Source organism: Symphalangus syndactylus, chromosome 5 (assembly GCF_028878055.3).
Source record: "Symphalangus syndactylus isolate Jambi chromosome 5, NHGRI_mSymSyn1-v2.1_pri, whole genome shotgun sequence".
In the NCBI taxonomy this organism is placed as follows: domain Eukaryota; kingdom Metazoa; phylum Chordata; class Mammalia; order Primates; family Hylobatidae; genus Symphalangus; species Symphalangus syndactylus.
The window spans coordinates 78,437,800-78,455,944 of NC_072427.2; the positions used below are offsets into that span (position 1 = coordinate 78,437,800).

The 18,145-nt window shown below is 45.6% G+C and overlaps 1 long non-coding RNA gene across 3 annotated transcripts; it reads left to right on the plus strand.

Moving 5' to 3' along the window:
* Positions 1-14,192: 14,192 nt before the first annotated feature.
* Positions 14,193-17,810, plus strand: LOC129483170 (uncharacterized). 3 transcript variants are annotated; one of them, XR_008657923.2, is made up of 4 exons: positions 14,193-14,406; positions 14,814-15,242; positions 15,645-15,910; positions 17,005-17,810. It is a non-coding gene; the product is annotated as an uncharacterized lncRNA (long non-coding RNA). The 3 variants fall into 3 exon arrangements; XR_008657925.2 differs by having other exon boundaries at positions 14,196-14,406; positions 14,897-15,242; XR_008657924.2 differs by having other exon boundaries at positions 14,196-14,406; positions 14,901-15,242.
* Positions 17,811-18,145: the final 335 nt, after the last annotated feature.

Sequence of the window (18,145 nt, forward strand, 5' to 3'; positions counted from 1 at the left end):
CTCAGCCCACATACAAGACATGAAAATTCACAGGCATGACAGGACCGCTGCTCTCACCCTCACTCCCAGATCCTGGCTTTCAGAAATCCAGGCTGACTTTCCCTGCCACTAGTCACATGGCTCTGGACAGAGTGGGAGGAAGGTGGCAAGAGCCAATGGCACCCCTAGTAGGAAGTGCTGGCACCCGGGGAGCACCTGCAGGCAGGTTTCCAAGGATCCCTATGGCTGCCTTAGAGCAGTTTAATGGGCATGTCCCTGGTAATCACAGATGCTTCTCCAGCACAAGAAAAAACAGGCAGAGAGCTGGCTCTCAGCCACAAATGCACATCTTTCTTCTCCAGGACCAGCCTGGAACAGAAATGAGGCCTGCCAAGAGGCTTGGGGGACCCAGGCAGCCTGCTTGCAAAAGCAATCGCTGCCTCTAGAAGCGCTCAACTCACTGGCCTTACTTGGTGTCATGGAGTGTGGTCAGAAGTGAGTCTGTGTGATCTGCCTGGAAGCACAGTGGCCTCTGCTCCCAGCTTCTTCCTCCTGGGCTGAGCCTGTTCATCTGCTCCCTCTAAACCAGCACAGGGCCGGGAAGGAAAGGCCAGTGATTTCCACCTCTTTTGCAAGCCCTGCCCCAGGCCCACCCACTGTCAGTCCTCCCTGAACTCTTGACAGGCAGCTGTAAGGTTGTTGGCACCTGCCCGCCGAAGACCCTGCACCCCGCCCCACCTTCAGAGGCAGCCACCTCCCTCACCCACTCCACCCTGTTCCTGCTCAAGCTCAAGAAGCAAAACGGGTCACTGCTTGGGACCTGTGATGCCTGGCCAAGATGGATGCCCAGGACCTCACTTTTCCTGTTATGTCTCGTGGAGGCATTGAAGACGCAGGGCCTTGCCCGGGTGCACAGAGCACCCCACAGAATCTCCAATCCCAACCCTTCCCCAGCACTATGGGCATGAGACCCCTGGGCCCACTGCCTGGGCAGCTCTTCACTCCCTACAGTGGGTTGATTTCAGTTGGGTTTGGGGTGGCACGGGGTGGGAGTAAGAGTCACCCTGGTCTGAGTAAGAGAGTAAGAGAGACCCAGGAAGATGGTCTCTGGCAGGCTTAGTGCCAACAGCGCCACCTACCTGTCAGCTTATTTGTATAAGCCTCAGGTGACTGGGGCACAGGAGAGGGAACGGCCCCCCTTAGAGCCGGGTAGAGCCAGCTCGGGGCACGTTTTCATTGTAGGAGGCCCACCCCAAGTCAGGCAAGGAGAGGCATGGGCGGGGAGCCCAAGAGCACAGCTGGCTTTGGGGCCCAAGGAACTCAAAATCACTCCCTGGTGGCACCTGGGGCAGGATTTCACCTGCTTCTGTTTCAGTGACTCCAGTGCATTCTATTACTTGGGGCCACTTAGGAAAACAGAAACCACGCGCGGTAAATCAGAGGGATTTAATGCAGGGGTTGAGGCTGGACAAGTGTGAGCATCAGTTCCGTGATGCAGAGGAAGTAGCTGTGCCCATGTGGAGGAGAAAGGGCTGAGAGAAGTTTATGGGGACCTGGAGCTCAGGAGAGGGGGCCCGGCTGGGTCTCAGAGCTCTGAGGAGGTACTGGGGGTCACTGAGCCATGAGGAGGGCCCAGATGTGGTCTCAGAGCTGGGAGGAGGGACCTGGCAGCGTGCACAGCCAGCTGGGGCAGTGGTTTCTTAGTCTAGAGGAGGCGGCCAGATGGGGTATCCAAGCTCAGAGTCAGGGGCTGGGCAGAAGTGTCTGGAGCCCGGTTTTGAAAGTGACAGCAAACCACACTGGAAACGTGGCAGTTACCATGCCACGCCAGCTGACCTGTAAGATAACCGGAAGTTATTGTGCCCACCTTTCTGCTTTGTGCCCTGACCACAGGCTGCCCCTCTGGGTGGCAGTGACTGTGCTGCCAGCAGCTCCTCCCCGTGAGCAACAGGAGGGTCATCCTGAAGTCAGAGGGACAGCCCTTCCCTGCGGGGCTGATAGATGTCCGAGGCTGTGCCCTCCTGCTGCCATGGACCTGGCGGAGATGTGCCAGGCCTGCACTGGTGGAGACTTCATGACCACCCTGGGTTGTTATCTTTGCATCAGGAGTCAGCTTGGCACAGAGAGGTTAAGCTCACACGGGGTCACACAGCAAGGTGGGGGACTGGGGTTCATGCCCCAGTCCTGCCTCTCTATCACTCACAGGCTGGTGGGAAGAGACCATCACTCTTCCCTGTGGGAGCCCAGCAGAACAGTGCCAGGACCCTGGACCTGGGTGGGGCCCTGGGCTGCCCCCCCTCTCAGCAGGGACAGCAGACCTCAGTGGTGTGGGGTTTGCTCCCTGCAGCAGCGCCCCTGCTCTATCCTGGGGTGCACTCTGCTTTCCTTTGAGGGGAAGAGTGTTGAGGATCACCTGGCTGCCTGGAGAAGAGGGTGAGGGGGCAGCAAGAAAGGCAGGGTCTCCAACAGATGCTGCTCCTCAGGCACTGGGAGCCTTTGTAGGTTCTTGAGAAGAGGAAGAGCCGTGTGAGGCAAGTGGACTTACCTGTGGGGTGTCTGGGGGATTCCTGCTCATAGTCGACTCTGAAGAAATGGTCAGAGATGAGGAGATAAGATATTTAGGCAGCTGCCTGAACCCTGATGCAAAGAGTCAGCTTCAAACGTGACTCTGAAAAGGGAAGTGCCTGGGGGACAGAGGGGAGGTGGGCAGGCCTGGCCAGCAACAGGCCTCAGAGCTGGGCCACCTGGACCCTCAGTCCAGCAGTCCCCAGGGAGAGACAGGCTGGGGTGGATGGCGCTTGCTGACTGCCTCCTTTGGCCCTGCCCCATGGGACACATGGAGGCTATGGGCTGAGTCCAGCACAGCCCTTCAGGAAGCACCCACTCTGCCATTCCCACCGAGGCAAATGCACTGACCCCTGATACCTGGGGCTGGTGCTGGCCACTCTGGACACAGTGCAGTGGGAGTGGGAGAAGGAGGCCCCCCAGCAGCTCATTGGTTAGCAACTGACCTTGGGGTAAGAAGGGGTGCTCAGAGACTGGGATGGACAGAGGCCATGTTTGCCACTGTCCTAAAGGCTGGGGCAGCCTGTGGAATGTAGATGTGAGCTGGCTGCCTGGCTCTATCATAGGGCCTGTTGGAGAGAGTCCTTTGCTGAGGAGCAGAGGAAGGAGGTCATGGCAGTCACCCAGGCAAGGGAAGCTGGGTCAAGTGGGTGGAGCAGTGGGGCAGCCAGGGGAGAAGCATGAGGAGGTAAATCCAGGTGCCTGATCTGAGGGCCAGGTAGAGTAGCAGTGGACAAGGATGCCAGGCCCTGAGTTGGTAATTACCCTTCAAGGGTATAAGCTGGGCTTTACAGCTTCCAGAGGAGTGGGAATTGCAGGGAGGGTGTCTTCTACCCAGGGCTCTCATCCATGGCCAAGCCCTCTGGAAGAAGTGGGCAGCACCTCTGCAGCCCAGGAGTTCACACTCCCCAGGGAGCCAGCAGAGGATGGCTACAGAGAGGAGCTCTGTAAGTGAGGGAATGATGGCCTTTCTGGGCTGACCCTGTGTTCCCTCCCTCCTTCTGTGTCCTCTGTGCAGGCCACTGCCCAGGAAGCCAGCACCCTCCTGGATGCAGGGCATCCTGGGCAGGGCACTGGGCTACTGACGGTTGGCCATCCTGGCTGGTGGCAGCAGGGCCTGTCACTTTCATCTGCTGGTTGCCTGCCCAAGCTGCAGGTGTTTGGATGAGCCCTTGCAGACCTGGACCATGTACTCCAGGAAGATTCAGGGGACAACGACCTCCCAAGATGGATGGAGACTTCTGCTCTTGGGGTTGCCTGCTGCTGATCCTGAGCAAAAAGGTGAGGGCAACTAGGCTTTTGCCCAGGCCCTTCAGCTGGTTCTCACTTTGGCCAAGAACAGCCTGTGCCGGGCCCCCACAGCGCAGGTGTTTCTGCGTCATGGGCAATGCTGCCTTTAGGAGCAGTGATACACAGAGGCCTGGGTGACAGCCGAGATCATTCTCCTAGTGGACCCAACCACTGTGGTCTGAAGAGGCTGAAGGCCACAATCCAAAGGAAGGCATCCTGATTGCCAGCTCCACTGATGGCAGCCAGACCTCCCCTCAGGCCTAATCACAGGCCCACCCTAGCATTTTCATCCAATGCCCTGGAATACACCTGGCTCCTTCAAATTGGGGATGTGCCCACCTGCCCTCCCAGGCTTTCCAGCCCCAGGGTGGGTCAGTGCTGGACAATCAGCCTCATACCTTTTTGTCCTGGAAGCAAAGGGGCAGCTTCCTGCTTACAAGAAGGGAGTGTCCTAGGAGACTTACAGTTTCTTCTACCACTAATAACCTCATCCTTGAAGTTGGAGCCCTCTTGACCCATACCTGGGGCTCAAACCCAGAAGCAGCATCCCCAGGTCTTGTTCCTGACCTGGGATCCTGCAGGATGGAATTAAGGCCTCCACCCTCCTCCCGTGGCCCTTGAGAAAGATTTTATGATTCAATTTGTACTCAAGAAAATAAAAGGCAAAGCTGATATTTAGTAACAAGTATTACCCTTTTCCCTTGAGGAAACAATCTCTCTCTCTCTCTCCCTTGCTCTCCTTTTTTATTAAAGAGAAGTCATAGTAAGACCAATTTATGTGAAAAATGTTTTAGGCTTATTATGGTTGGCTTGTGATATGGCTTGACTCTGTGTCCTCACCCAAATCTCATCTCGAATTGTCATCCCTCCTGGTGGGTGGTGATTGTGTCATGGGAGTTGTTTCACCCATGCTGTTTTCATGATAGTGAGTTATGAAATCTGATGATTGTATAAGTGTTTGACATTTTCTCCTTTACACACGCCCACACACACATACACACAGTCTCTCCTGTCACCTTGTGAAGAAGGTGCCTATTTTCCTTTCCATCATAATTGTAAGTTTTTGAGGCCACCCCAGTTATGCAGAACTGTCAATTAAACCTCCATTGTTTATAAATCACCCAGTCTCAGGTAGTATTTTTATAGCAGCGTGAGAAGGGACTAGTACAGCCTGAGTATTCACATAAAGTGCAGAAAGAAGAAATTGGCCACATAGGGTCCTATTAAGTTGGGTTTGTTGGAATTTACCTAAAATTATGTTATTCTAGTTAAAGCCTGGGTAAAACAACCAGTGTCCTTACTTGTCCCATTTTATAATAAAAGATGTACTTACTGAAGCAAACAACTATATTGTCATATAATCAGAATACTCATAGCTTTCAACTTTTGGATAACTCAGAGAAAAGTAAATTTGCTCACAAAAAACATACTTTACCCAATTGTTCTAAACAATAAATAACTCAAAATAAAAACATTTGCTTCACTCTTCTTTAATAAGAGCAGTGGCTTTCAACCACGATGTCATTTGTTCATCTTGGAACTGCTATCCACAAGCCAAGCAGCTCCTGTTAGATGGGAACCACCTACCAAGCACTGTAGAATATGTAGCAGTTCTTCACATAGTTAGAATCAGTCTTATGGGAAAACAGATGCTTTTTGCTTATGAGTTTCATTCTCCTTGCATTCCTCAGGTAGCGGGATGCTATATCAGAAGTATTTGGGTCCCCAGCAGGGATTTGGGCCAAAGGACTCAGGGCTTTTGGTTGATCTTCATCTTATTTGTCTCAACATTGCCCCAGGCAAGATCATTTTCCTCATTATAACTTTTGCCTTTTGATTAAAATAATTTCTCTCTAGAGGAAATAATGAATAAGTATCCAAACATATCTGTGATTCTTCTGGGGCAGGTCCTTTGACTTCCTTTTCCTTTCAATTTTTTGGCTTATTACTCAAATCGTTTATTGAGCATCTGTAGGAGCCCTGAGGGAAAGCAAATTTCATAAGGCTTCTCTGTCATATGATTGTGCTGAAGCGATGTTACCCAGAGTGCCAATGAAAAAGGGGTCCCTTTAACCCCTAAATTTATTATGACCTAAGAAATAGTCATATTTGGTGGGGAAATATCCCAGACATCATAGAAGCCAGTCCCACAGGGCTTGCATATGAAGCATATTAACTGCTTCAACTGGGGAGCTCCATTTGATATTTTGTAGGGAGAGTTGGGCAGTCTCCTTCTCAGAGCGAATAGACCTTACAGTGGTATTTATCCAGTCCACTAGGCTGGTTGCAGGAACAACCTGCTGTGCACTTGGATCACATATACTCATCGGTGATTGTTTAATAGTGACCTGCGGGTCCTGCATCAACCCAAACAATCTCTTTTATTCTGTAGCATTTTCAATTAAGGATTTTGTTCTTAAAGTAGTTGTGTTTACAATTTGTTATAATAAAACTCAAGAAGCTGATACTAACCTACAATATGGAACAATTTCTTTGCATTATACCCTATGGTTTAATAGGTACTTGGTTTTGCATTTACCCCACATTGACTATCTTCTTGGTAACCACAGGTCTCAGGTGTACCCTGGTGCTTAATTTTTTTCTTTCATCCATTTAGTTTTATATGTGTGTGTGTGTGTGTGTGTGTATATTGCATATAAATAATATATATTATTTTAGAGTGACTCAAACAGTTTTCTAACTAGGAAAAGGTTACATTTTCTTTAGCAAAATCCACATCTTTGTGTTTTATAAACTTCACTAAAAACACATTTTACACTCCTGCTATTTTAACTTTCAGCAACCGAAATTCCCAGTGTAAAAAACTGAAATTTTAATTTAACATTGGCTTTAAGATTTTAAACTATTGAAGAGAATTTTCAGATTAAATTTACCAGATTAATTTTACCAAAGATTACTGAAGTCATGTGAATTAAAAAGCATCTGAGCTAGCTTCTATCAATCTGATTGGCCCTTTTCTTTAGGTCAATAGATTCGCACTCTTTCATGCAGTTTAATAGTGAAATGTCACTTCATGATGACACATACAAACAAGTAGATATGACAAGCAGACAAAAGAAGACCCAAAAGATTTTTCATTTGCCTGTTTTCAAAAGTTATCTCATTTACTTTAGACTATTAATTAAAAAGCTACAGCAAATGCCAAAGACGGGAATTACAGTCCAAGGCCTTCTTATAAAAGGGAAGATGAAGCAGCAGGGTACAGCTTCTGAGACAGCAATTTTAATAATTTCAAAACGAAATAGATTATAGAATTTAAAAATTAAAAACTTACTGTATTAACAATATTTTAATGAAATTGTGTTTTATCCAATTATTTAGTTTTGTATGAGTGTATTTATAATATCAAAGTTCAATTTCTAGAAACACTTTATTATATTTTTCTTAATTACAGCTAATTAATCACATAATATTTTTAAAAATTTTTTTATTGTTTTTTACTAATCTTGATATAATTTAGGTCATTCAGAAAATGCTTGGATTTTCTTGCTGATCATAAATATTTATCTTCCTTGCAAAACCCAGTCATTTTATTTTAGGAAAAAATTTATCATACGAGACTCTCACATAAATTTACTTTTGTTTAAGCTTTGTTACAAAAAAATTCCTTATTTTTTTAGCTTTTTTAAACATTGCTCTTGTTTCTTTGTTCCTTTTTTACCTTGTTTTATACAAAACATTTAAATAAGTTTTGAATTAGACCAAAATTTGTTACTAAAAACACATTAGTAACAAGAATGCTACTTTACATTAGTAAAACAAGAATGTTTTACTAGTACATATACATTTAAATTAGAAAGTACCTAGAAATTCAGACATTCAATAAAATATTTAACATAACTTTAGGTCCTAAATTATGACAAGTTTGCTTCTAAATGTTTATCCCATTACATTTACTTAGTGTATTAGTCTGTTTTCACACAGCTGATAAAGACACACCAGGGACTGGGCAATTTACAAAAGAAAGAGGATTATTGGACTTACAGTTCTATGTGGCTTGGGAGGCTTCACAGTCATGACAGAAGGCAAGAGCAGCAAGTTATGTCTTACACTGATGGCAACAAGCAAAAGGGCTTGTGTAGGAAAATTGCCCGTTATAATAATCATCAGATCTCGTGAGACTTACTCACTATCACGAGAACAGCAGGGGAGAGACATGCCCACATGATTCAATTACCTCCACTGGGTCCCTCCCACAACACGTGGAAATTCAAGATGAGATCTGGGTAGGGAGACAACCAAATCATATCACCTAGTTATTTTAATAGTTTACCTAGATTATTTATAAAAACTGTGATCATCAACATTTAAAGTTATTTTTCTCTCAACCATTTTTATAGCCTGTGAATTTCAGGTAATTACCTAAGTAAGAACCTTAAGATTAAATATAGACCAGGTGTGGTGGCTCATGCCTGTAATCCCAGCACTTTGGGAGGCTGAGGCAGGTCAATCACTTGAGGCCTGGAGTTTGAGACCAGCCTGGCCAACATGGTGAAAGCCTGTCTCTACTAAACATAAAAAAATTAGCCAGGTGTGGTGGCATACACCTGTAATTTCAGCTACTTGGGAGACTGAAGAATGAGGATCACTTGAACTTGGGAGGCAGAGGTTGCAGTGAGTTGAATTCATGCCACTGCACTCCAGCCTGGGCAACAGAGTGAGACTCCGTCTCAAAAAAAAAAGATTAATTATACGTTTACAAATTATTCAAGATTTAACTTGAATCTTTCAGTTTTCTGAAACTGATATCTTTCAATTTTCAGTAATAATGATATTAATGTCTTATTTATTTAAAAATTATACAAGCAAAGATCATTCTAGTTTTGGCTGGGTTTACAGTTTTAAAACACTTAAGCCAAATTTTGATGTCTTATATAGTATTTGGCAAGAATATGAAATGGCTTAATCAATAAATACAAACAAAAATGTATGCTGCCAGTTCTTGACATTTCTAATATTAATTTGCCAATTATTTTAAAGCTGGTTTATTTATTAAAGGTTTTGCATTAGTCTTGTGAACTTGAAAAGCATTTGGGCTTATTACTAAATTTATAAGTACTCTAAGTTTAAGCCAAATTTGGTACTTTGTGGCCAGAAATACATAAAAAAGTACACATACACATAAACACGCACATACACACTCATACAAACAAAGATTTATAGCCTACAGTTTTTACATCAGAACTCTAGGATGAGATATTAATACAAACTCATTGGTTAGCAAAAACAATAATGAAAAAGTTGGATGAAAACACTAGATTTTATCTCAGTAGTTTCCTTTGGTAGTAAAGTCTAGTTTCCTTTAGACTATTAGTAGCCTAAAGTCTGAAAGTAGACTATTAATAGTCTGAAGTCAGAGCAGACTTAAACAGGCAGAAAAAAAAAGCAGAGAAATAGAGAACTTAAGAGTTGCAGGTCGACCTTTGAGCTCTGAATTTTCCTTGATGTAATTTGCCTGTCAGTTTAAAATGTGCATAAGAACATACCTCATGTGTAACAATCTGGAGTATTAGAAAACCTGGCATGCCCTTCCATTTACACAGCCACTTATAAGTAGAGGCACCATAAATCCAAACAGGGTGCCCAAGAGAGGTTGCTCTCCTTGTCTTTCTTCATTCTTAATTTGTTTCCCATGATTTTTCTTAAAAGGAAGAACTGGGCTGTGGCCTAGGATTTAGTGGAGTAGATCGAAAGGTGCTGATTGTGGATGGAACTCCACAGTGTGTCAGCACTAAGTGATTTCTGGCCTCTTAGGTGCCTCAGCTTCTCTCTCTGAAGGTCTACCACCTGTAAAAGAGCTCACAATGTGGAGTGAGCAGCTCCTATATGTGTTTCCTGGATGAAGCTTTTTAAAATTAAATTGTTGGGAGTTCCCTGTAGGGCCACGGCAACATTGAAGGACATCAACACCCTAGACACTCCCAATCAGCCCTCAGTTACCCAAAGGTAACTTTCAGCTGGGAGAATCAAAATGTCTTTTCTCTTTGGACCTGAGGAAACTCAGTCTGTCATTTATCAAAAAAAATGACACTTCAGTTTCTCACCCAAATGGACAGACAAGCCAATAAAGATTAACTAGAAGAGAAAAGGCAACGGAAAAGACTCTTTAGAATGCACCTCTGAACTAGAATTAGGATGCTAAACAAACAACGTCCAAGGGGAAATTATATACATACATATATATCTCTAAGTTATATATATATATATTTAAATTATATGCATATATATATACATATATATATACATATATATATATATATATATATCTAAGACCACTTCCTGTATACTGTCTTCAGTCACCCCTAACTTTTTAGCTGTCATCTGCCATTACACATGCCAAGGTCAAATCCTCTTACAATACAAGGGAATCTCTATTACCCCCTAAAACCAAAAAGGTAAGATAATGCGATACCAGAAAGCAGAGTTTTAGACCTAAAAAGAATCTGCCCACGGCTCTTGAAACTCACAGAGAAAACACAGCATTTCAAAAAGGGGTGAGTGGCATCTTTGTTTTGAGTTCTTTGAGGAGTTCAAGTCATTAGAAGCCTGCTGTAGATATTTTTCTTGATACAAAAGATTGAAAAGGAGAAGGAGGAATAAGGGAAAGAAAAGAAAGTCAAGAAGCAAACACAGAAACCAAGTGCAGGGTTTTTTCTTTTTGCAGGTGTGAGGAATTTCAGACAATGCAGAGGCCTTGTTCTCTGTAATTTGGAATTTTTATTTGGATTTGACCAGGTCCAGTAGAGTTGGTCGAATCAGATGGGAGAAAGACTGGAATAATAACAACAAAAGCCAACAATATGATCACTGAATGCTCTAATAGTAAGAGAAAATTAAGGCCAGCTAGTTGTCAGTTTTACCGTTTAGTCATTAAGGAGAATTTACAAAACAAATAAAACCCAATTCAGCTACATATCTAGGAATGGGGTCCTGGCTGAAGACTGCATTCTGCCATTTTAGAAGCAAGAAGAAACTCAAACTCACCTTTTCTATTGGAGGTGAGCTGAAACTCCAGAAAGGAATTACCTGCCTTTTATCAGTATGGAAGGAGGAAAACTTGACTTCACTGTTGGAAGCAAGCAAAACTCCATAAAAGAAGTTGTACAGCAAAATAAACTTTAGATGTCAACCAGATTTGGGATATTAGGGATTCTCTGGAGGGAGGGGGCCCCCAGGCCTCAGCAAATTGTATCATTGGTTTGAGCCATAAGGATAGATCAAGCTGGTTTGAAGCACTGATAGGAGATTTGTCAAAGATCGGGGCACCTCCACTCAGAATCTCTCTGTGGTTACTAGTTGGGAACCCAAAATATCTGAGACAGGTCTCAGTCAATTTAAAAAGTTTATTTTGCCAAGGTTAAAAACATGCCTGTGACACAGCCTCAGGGGTCCTGATGATATGTGTCCAAGGTGGTTGGGGCACGGCTTGTTTTTATACATTTTAGGGAGACACAGTACATCAATCAATACATGTAAGAATTACACTGGTTTGATCTGAGTGGGCAAGACAACTCTAAGTGCAGGCTTCCAGGTCATAGGGAGATTTGAACATATTCTTTTTATTTTATTTTTATTTATTTATGTATTTATTTTTTATATGGGGTCTCACTGTGTCACCCAGGCTGGAGTGCAGTGGTGTGATCTTGGCTCACTGCAACCTCTGCCCACTGAGCTCGAGTGATCCTGCCTCATCAGTGTTCTAAGTAGCTAGGACCACAGATGCATGCCACCATGCCTGGCTAAGTTTTTTGTATTTTTTTTCGGTGGAGGCTAGGATTCACCATGTTGCCCAGACTGGTCTGCAATTCCTGAGCTCAAAGGATCCACCCTCCTCAGCCTCCTAAAGTGCTGTAATTACAGGTGTGAGCAACCACACTCGGCCAGATTTAAACATGTTACAATTGGTAGTTAATTAGAAGAGTTATTAGCAGTAGAAAGGAATGTGTCTGAGTCAAGATAAAGGGTTATAAAGACCAAGGTTTTATTGTGCAGAAGAAGCTTCCAGGTAGCAGGCTTCTGAGAAAATATATTGTAAATGTTTCTTATCACACTTAATGTTTGTGTTAATGTTAATACTGGAGGGATATAATGAGACATGTCTAATCCCCTCTTCCACAATGCCTGAACTAGACTTTCTGATTAACTCTGAAAGGCTCCTGGCCGAGAAGAGTTCATTCATTCATATAATTGGGGAGGGGGATTCTTAGAATTTCATATTTGGTTTACATTTGCCAAGTTTTTCACCAAAACTAAAAGTTGCCAATAGTTAGCGTTGTTCCATGTAATTGAGACTACTCAAGAAACAATTTTACATCCAAGGTGTTTAGGTAAAAGATTATAAGAAGGCAAATCTGGGGCGGGGGGCAGGCTTCTTCAGTGGGTTACAGGATTGTTTTAAGTTAGAATAAAGCTGAAGGTTCGAGCAAGTTGTGGAAGGTTTGTAAAACATTTAAGATTGTAGAAGAAATTCTGTATGTATCTATATGTCTATATTAGCTAAAGTTAAAAAGTACCATTCAGATTTTCCACAAATTGAACATTAAAATAAAAGCACAATGCGGTTTTCTTGGAACATTGATCTGCTCTTTAACAGAAAATTGTAAAGGGTTATAAGAATGTTTAATGAGACTCTTACCTCATGGTCAAACATTAAAATTGGATAGATTTGTCTATAAAATTATATTAAGAATCAAACTTGACATTAATAGTACCATGATGCAAAGGTGAAATTTGGCTCTCCCTCTAGAACAAGATTTTCATGTGTTACTCAATAATAATGAAAAGTTTCTGTTTGCCTTTGAATAAGCTATAAGAAAAAGAAGAAAAAGAAAAGAAACAGATTGTTTAGAAAGCTAAGTTTTCCCTCTATTAATGAGTGTAGGTTTTTGCCTTTAAAAAAGTTTTGAGTTAACATTTTGACTAAATGGATAACTTATGGTAACCTAGAAATCTCTTTTATAATATGAAATGATTTAAACCTTTGATATTTGACAAATGTTCCATAATCTTATTATAAATGGTGTGTTTTTCTGACCTAATTGAACTTTTAGCTATTAGGTCTCGTAAAGTCCAAACATGATATATTTGATTTATATAATATAAAAATCATACAGGAAGCATGGTCAAATATGAAATGGTGTTAGAATTTCTTTGTGGTGTATTTGTAAAAATATGTTATGATTATATATTCCAAAGTTATGGGAAACTCATAATTGTAATATATTTTAGTGTACATTATAAATGATTATAACTGTTATGTAAAATTCTTGTATGGAACAGAAGTAACAAACATTTCTATTTAATTTTTCCTTTAACAGTTGGTGTCCTAAAACTTTTTGCCATCCACAGACAATTGTTGTGACTTAGTAATTATGCTTTTAGCTGACTCCTAACTCTTGCCATGGATCTTTTGGCTGCCAGGGATTTCAGGGAACAAAAGGGACTTCGGGTAGGCTGGCTGCACTCCAGGTTGTGGGTAGTGGTCTAGTTGTGGGGGCTGGGGTTGTTTTCACTTTGCAGGGTGGTCTTCGGTCTTCTGGCAAAAATCTTTGAACGTGGTTTGGACTCCAGCCCAGCCCCTCTGGTTCTCTTCAGCGAGCACTGATTTTTCTTAGCTACTGTCAGAGTTCCACAGTGACCCTCACCAGCACTCCTGGACACCCTCTTCAGCCTTGCAATCACCCCAAGTGGACTCTGAGACACTCTCTCAACTTCACTTGCCCTTGTGGGTTGCCAGTTCCAGTTCAAAGATCATGTACTAGATTGGACTTGTTTCTGTCGTGGTTCCTTCCATTCCCAAACAGCTGTGCAGACAAGAAGGAGCGTCCGGGAGGCCCAAGATGAAGGGAGGCAGTGAGCTCAACGGCTGGCCATCTTTCACTGACATCCGTCTCAGGGCTATCAGGAAGGATTCCATTACCAAGAGACCCCTCATCAACTCAACAGGCTGTATTCCCATCCTCATGGGACCCAATTCCTGCACACAGCCTCTTTTGGAAATGGAATCCGAAGAGCAGTTTCCAGCGCCCACCTCACATTCTTGACACTCCTCCTCCTCCAGCGAGCAGCAACCACGGAGACGGCCGAGGGCCCCGAAGTGGTTGGCGCAGGCAGCTTTTTCGCGAACCAGGCTGGCTCTGCCTGTCCCGTTTTCCTCTGCTTAGGCAGGTTGACAGCCCTGACAGTTGAGGGGCCGAGGTTGCCTCGCATATGCGCATGCGCCAGTCTCAGGCCTCGCATATGCGCATGCGCCAGTCTCAGGGCACCTTGTGCAACCGGTGAGCGAAGGCTTGCGTCACGTGAATGCAACCGTTGCCTGGCGACAAGTATCTGTGGCTTGGCGGAAAAGGAGACCTCTGTGGACCTGCGTCCGCATTAGTCTCTAGCCTGTCTTCTTTGAAGGATCCACGTGATATTCCCACAATCCTAGGAGATGGCAGTGGAGAGATAGCCTGAAGAAATCTCAAGCGCAGCTTCAGAAATACAGCGCGATGTTCCTAAGAATCCAAAAGGGCCTGCAGGATGCGTCAGGCCTGCCTAGACGGTGTTGGTGTGAGTATCCTTGAAAGTTGCCCTCTGTGATTTCTAGGAACAGCCCGCCTGTGTTTCCTGGTGCTGCTGTCTCCCCAATGCGTCTTCGTGGTAGAGCAGTACCGCACAGTCTCAGAAGCTACCGGGCTGTGTGTTGCTGTGGGAGTGTTGCGAGTGATGTATGTTTCCGTGTGTGTGTGTGTGTGTGTGTGTGCGGTGTCCACTGAAAGTAACGTGGCTCACACACTGCAGCGCTTTCGTTTTGGACTCGCCCCACCTTCTCGTGCACCTGTCTGAGTGGTTCTGCTTGGACTGCCTCACTTCGTGTCCTTTGTTTTTCTGTTTCCTGAATGCACGGTGAATTGGGGGGCTGGCCGGACACGCCTGGGTCCAAATCACATTCCCCTGCAAAGAAGCCACTCTTGCAGAAAGAAGAGGAGCACACCACACCTAAGGACAGACACCTCCTTAGACCAGGCTGGATCTGCCTGAACCATTTTCCTCTGCTTAGGCAGGCTGACAGCCCTGACAGTTCAGCTCCCGAGGCTGCCTCACGAATGGGCATGTGCCAGAATCCGAGCACCGTGCGCAAGCAGTGAGGGAAGGCTCGCGTCACAGTGACCGCCACTGTTGCCTGGTGACACGTATCTGTGGCTTGGCGGAGAAAGAGACCTCTGTGGGGTGCGTCCGCGGTGGACTCTCACGTGTCTTCTTTGAAGGATCCACGTGATAGTCCAACAATCCTAGGAGATGGCAGTGGCAAATCAGCCTGAAGAAATCTCAAGTGGAGCTTCAGAAATACAGCGCGAAATCCCTAAGGATGGACCCGCAGGATGCCTCAGGCCTGCCTAGACCTTGTGAGTGTGAGTCTCCTTGAAAGTTGCCCCCCTGTCGTTTCTTGGTACAGCCCGCCTGTGTTTTCTGGGGTTGCTCCTCCCGGTAGGGCTTCGTGCCCGTTCGGGTTTCGTGGCAGAGCAGTACAGCGCAGTCTCAGAAGCTGCCGGGCTGTGTGTTGTATGGGAGTGTTGCGAGTGATGTATGTCTCCGTGTGTATGTGGCTGTGTGTGTGTGTGTCTGTGTGTGTGGTCTAAGTGTTGTCTGCTGAAAGCAATGTGGCTCACACACTGTAGCACTTTCGTTTTCATCTTGCCCCACCTTCTGGTGCACCTGTCTGTGTGGCTGCGCTTGGGCTGCCTCGCTTCATGTCCTTTGTTTTTCTGTGTTTCCTTAATCCGCGGTGAACTGCGGGGCTGGCCAAGACATGCCGGGGTCCAAATCACCTTCCCCTGCAAAAGAGCCACCCTTGAAGAAAGAAGAGGAGAACACCACACCTAAGGGCAGACACTTCCCGTGACTTCTTTGTCCTGGGACCAACTGATCCTTGCAAACTCGCAACCAGACCCTCGCAATCCTGTCTCAGGGCCGCTTGAATCCAACTCGAATTTGGTTTTGAGCCGAACAGGTGCTTCACGTCATGAGGTGGGCACTCCTCCATCACCTTCGGATTTCATCCCGGGACGGAGAGGTGAGCGCCGTAAGTTCAGATTGGAGTGAGTATATAATCCGGTGAAGTGTGGGTGGGGTCCACACCTTTCCCTGTAAAAAGGTGCAGAGAGATGGCAGAAGGTGCTTCCAATTCCATCCTTGTGCTCTTCATTGCACAAGCTGTTTACACCATGGCCCTGTGCTCAGGTGGGTGGTCTCCAACATGCGGGGAGCAGCTGGAGCACAAATTGGGGCCATTTTGGCCAGCTCCCAATTTTGGCTTTCATTCACAGAGCCACATGGGGTGGGATGGATTGATGCTGGGTTGGCCTCCACACTGGCCTCCTCTATTCCTCACCTCCATGTTCCTCGTGGGTCTAGGGTTTCCTGGGTCTGCCTCAAAGTCTTCCACAGTAAACGTTTCCCAGTTGCCGGAAAACGACACACACAGAGATCCATTTTATGAGCGTTTCCTTCTAAACACTGTCACGTTTTAATTACTGGGCAGCTGTGATATTTTTGGAATCGTAAATTTGTGTTATATCTGCCATCGAGGAACCTCTTTTTTCTCTCACTTCTATCAGAGGGTGGCATGATTCCTGTAGGATGAGAGCATGCAGCCGTGTCTGGCTTTTGCCTGGTAATCTAGGCTGTGTTTAATCTCATCTGCACATCCTTTCTCATTGTGGAAGCGGTTTATCATTGGGCTGTTGCTGGGTGGACCTGACTCTTGCCACACATCTTTTGGCTGCCAGGGGTTTCAAGGAGAAAAAGGGACTTCGGGTAGGCTGGCTGCACTCCAGGTGGTGGGTAGTGGTCTAGTTGCAGGGGCTGGGGTTGTTTTCACTTTGCAGGAGGCTCTTGGGTCTTCTAGCAGAAATCTTTCAACGTGACTTGGACTTTATCACAGGCCCTCTGGTTCTTTTAGGCGAGCACTGATTTTTCTTAGCTTCCATGTGGTGTCAACAATGACCCTCAGCAGCATTCCTGGACACGCTCTTCAGGATTGTTACCACCCCAGAAGGCCTCTGAGACAATCTCTCAATTTCATTTGCTCTTGTGTGTTTCCAGTTCTACTTCAAAGACCTGGTACCACATTGGACTTCTTTTTGTCTTGGTTCTTTCCATTCCCAGACTGCTGTGCTGAGAAGCAAGAGCATCTGTGAGGCCCAGAATGAAGTGTGGCAGTGAGCTCAAGGGTGTGGCCATCTTTCAGTGACACCCACCTCTAGTGTATCAGGGATGATTTCATCACCCCCAGACCCCTCATCTTACCAGATTGTATTCCCATCCCCATGGGACCCAATTCCGTCACAGCCTCTTTCGGCAATGGAAACAGAAGAGCCATTTCCAGTGCCCACCTTAAATTCTAGAAACTTCTCCCCCTCCACTGGTGCCTGACCACGGATATGGCCCCAGGAGGCGCTATGGTGGAGACTTATAGGGTCTCGCTCTGGTTGTTGCAGACAGCCTTATTCTCGAGACCAGGCTGGCTCTGCCTGTACTGTTGTTCTCTGCTTAGGCAGGCTGACAGCCCTGACAGTTCAGCTCCCGAGGCTGCCTCGCGAATGTACACACACCAGTCTCAGCACACCATGCACAAGCCGTGAGTGAAGGTACGCTTCACAGTGAATGCCACCATTGCCTGGCTGCAAGTATCTGTGGCTTGGTGGAGGAAGACCTCTGTGGACGTGCGTCTGCGTTGGAGTCTCACCTGTCTTCCTTTAAAGATCCAAGTGATAGTCCCACAATCCTAGCAGATGGCAGTGGGAGTCAGCCTGAGGAAACCTCAAGTGGAGCTTCAGAAATACACTGTGAAATCCCTAAGGTCCAAAAAGATCCGCAGGGTGAGTCAGGCCTGCCTACTCGGTGTGGGGTGTGTCTCCTTGACAGTTGCCTCACTGTAATTTCTAGGTAAAGTCCGCCTGTATTTTTCAGCACTGCGCTCTTGCCAGATGGACTTCCTGGCAAAGCACAATCGTGCAGCCTCAGAAGCTGCTGGGCTGTGTGTTTCTGTGAGAGTGCTGTGAGTTTTGGATGTCTGCGTGTGTATGTGTGGCTGTATGTGTGTGTTTGTGTGTCTGTGTGTATAAGTGTCATCTGCTAAAAAATATTTGGCTCATGCACTGCTGCCCTTTTTTTTTCAAGTCATGCCACCTTCTGGTGCATATTTGGCTCATGCACCACTGCCCTTTTTTTCGAGTCACGCCACCTTCTGGCGCACCTGTCAGTGTGGCTCCGCTTGGGCTATGGAGCTGCGTGTTTTTTGTTTTTC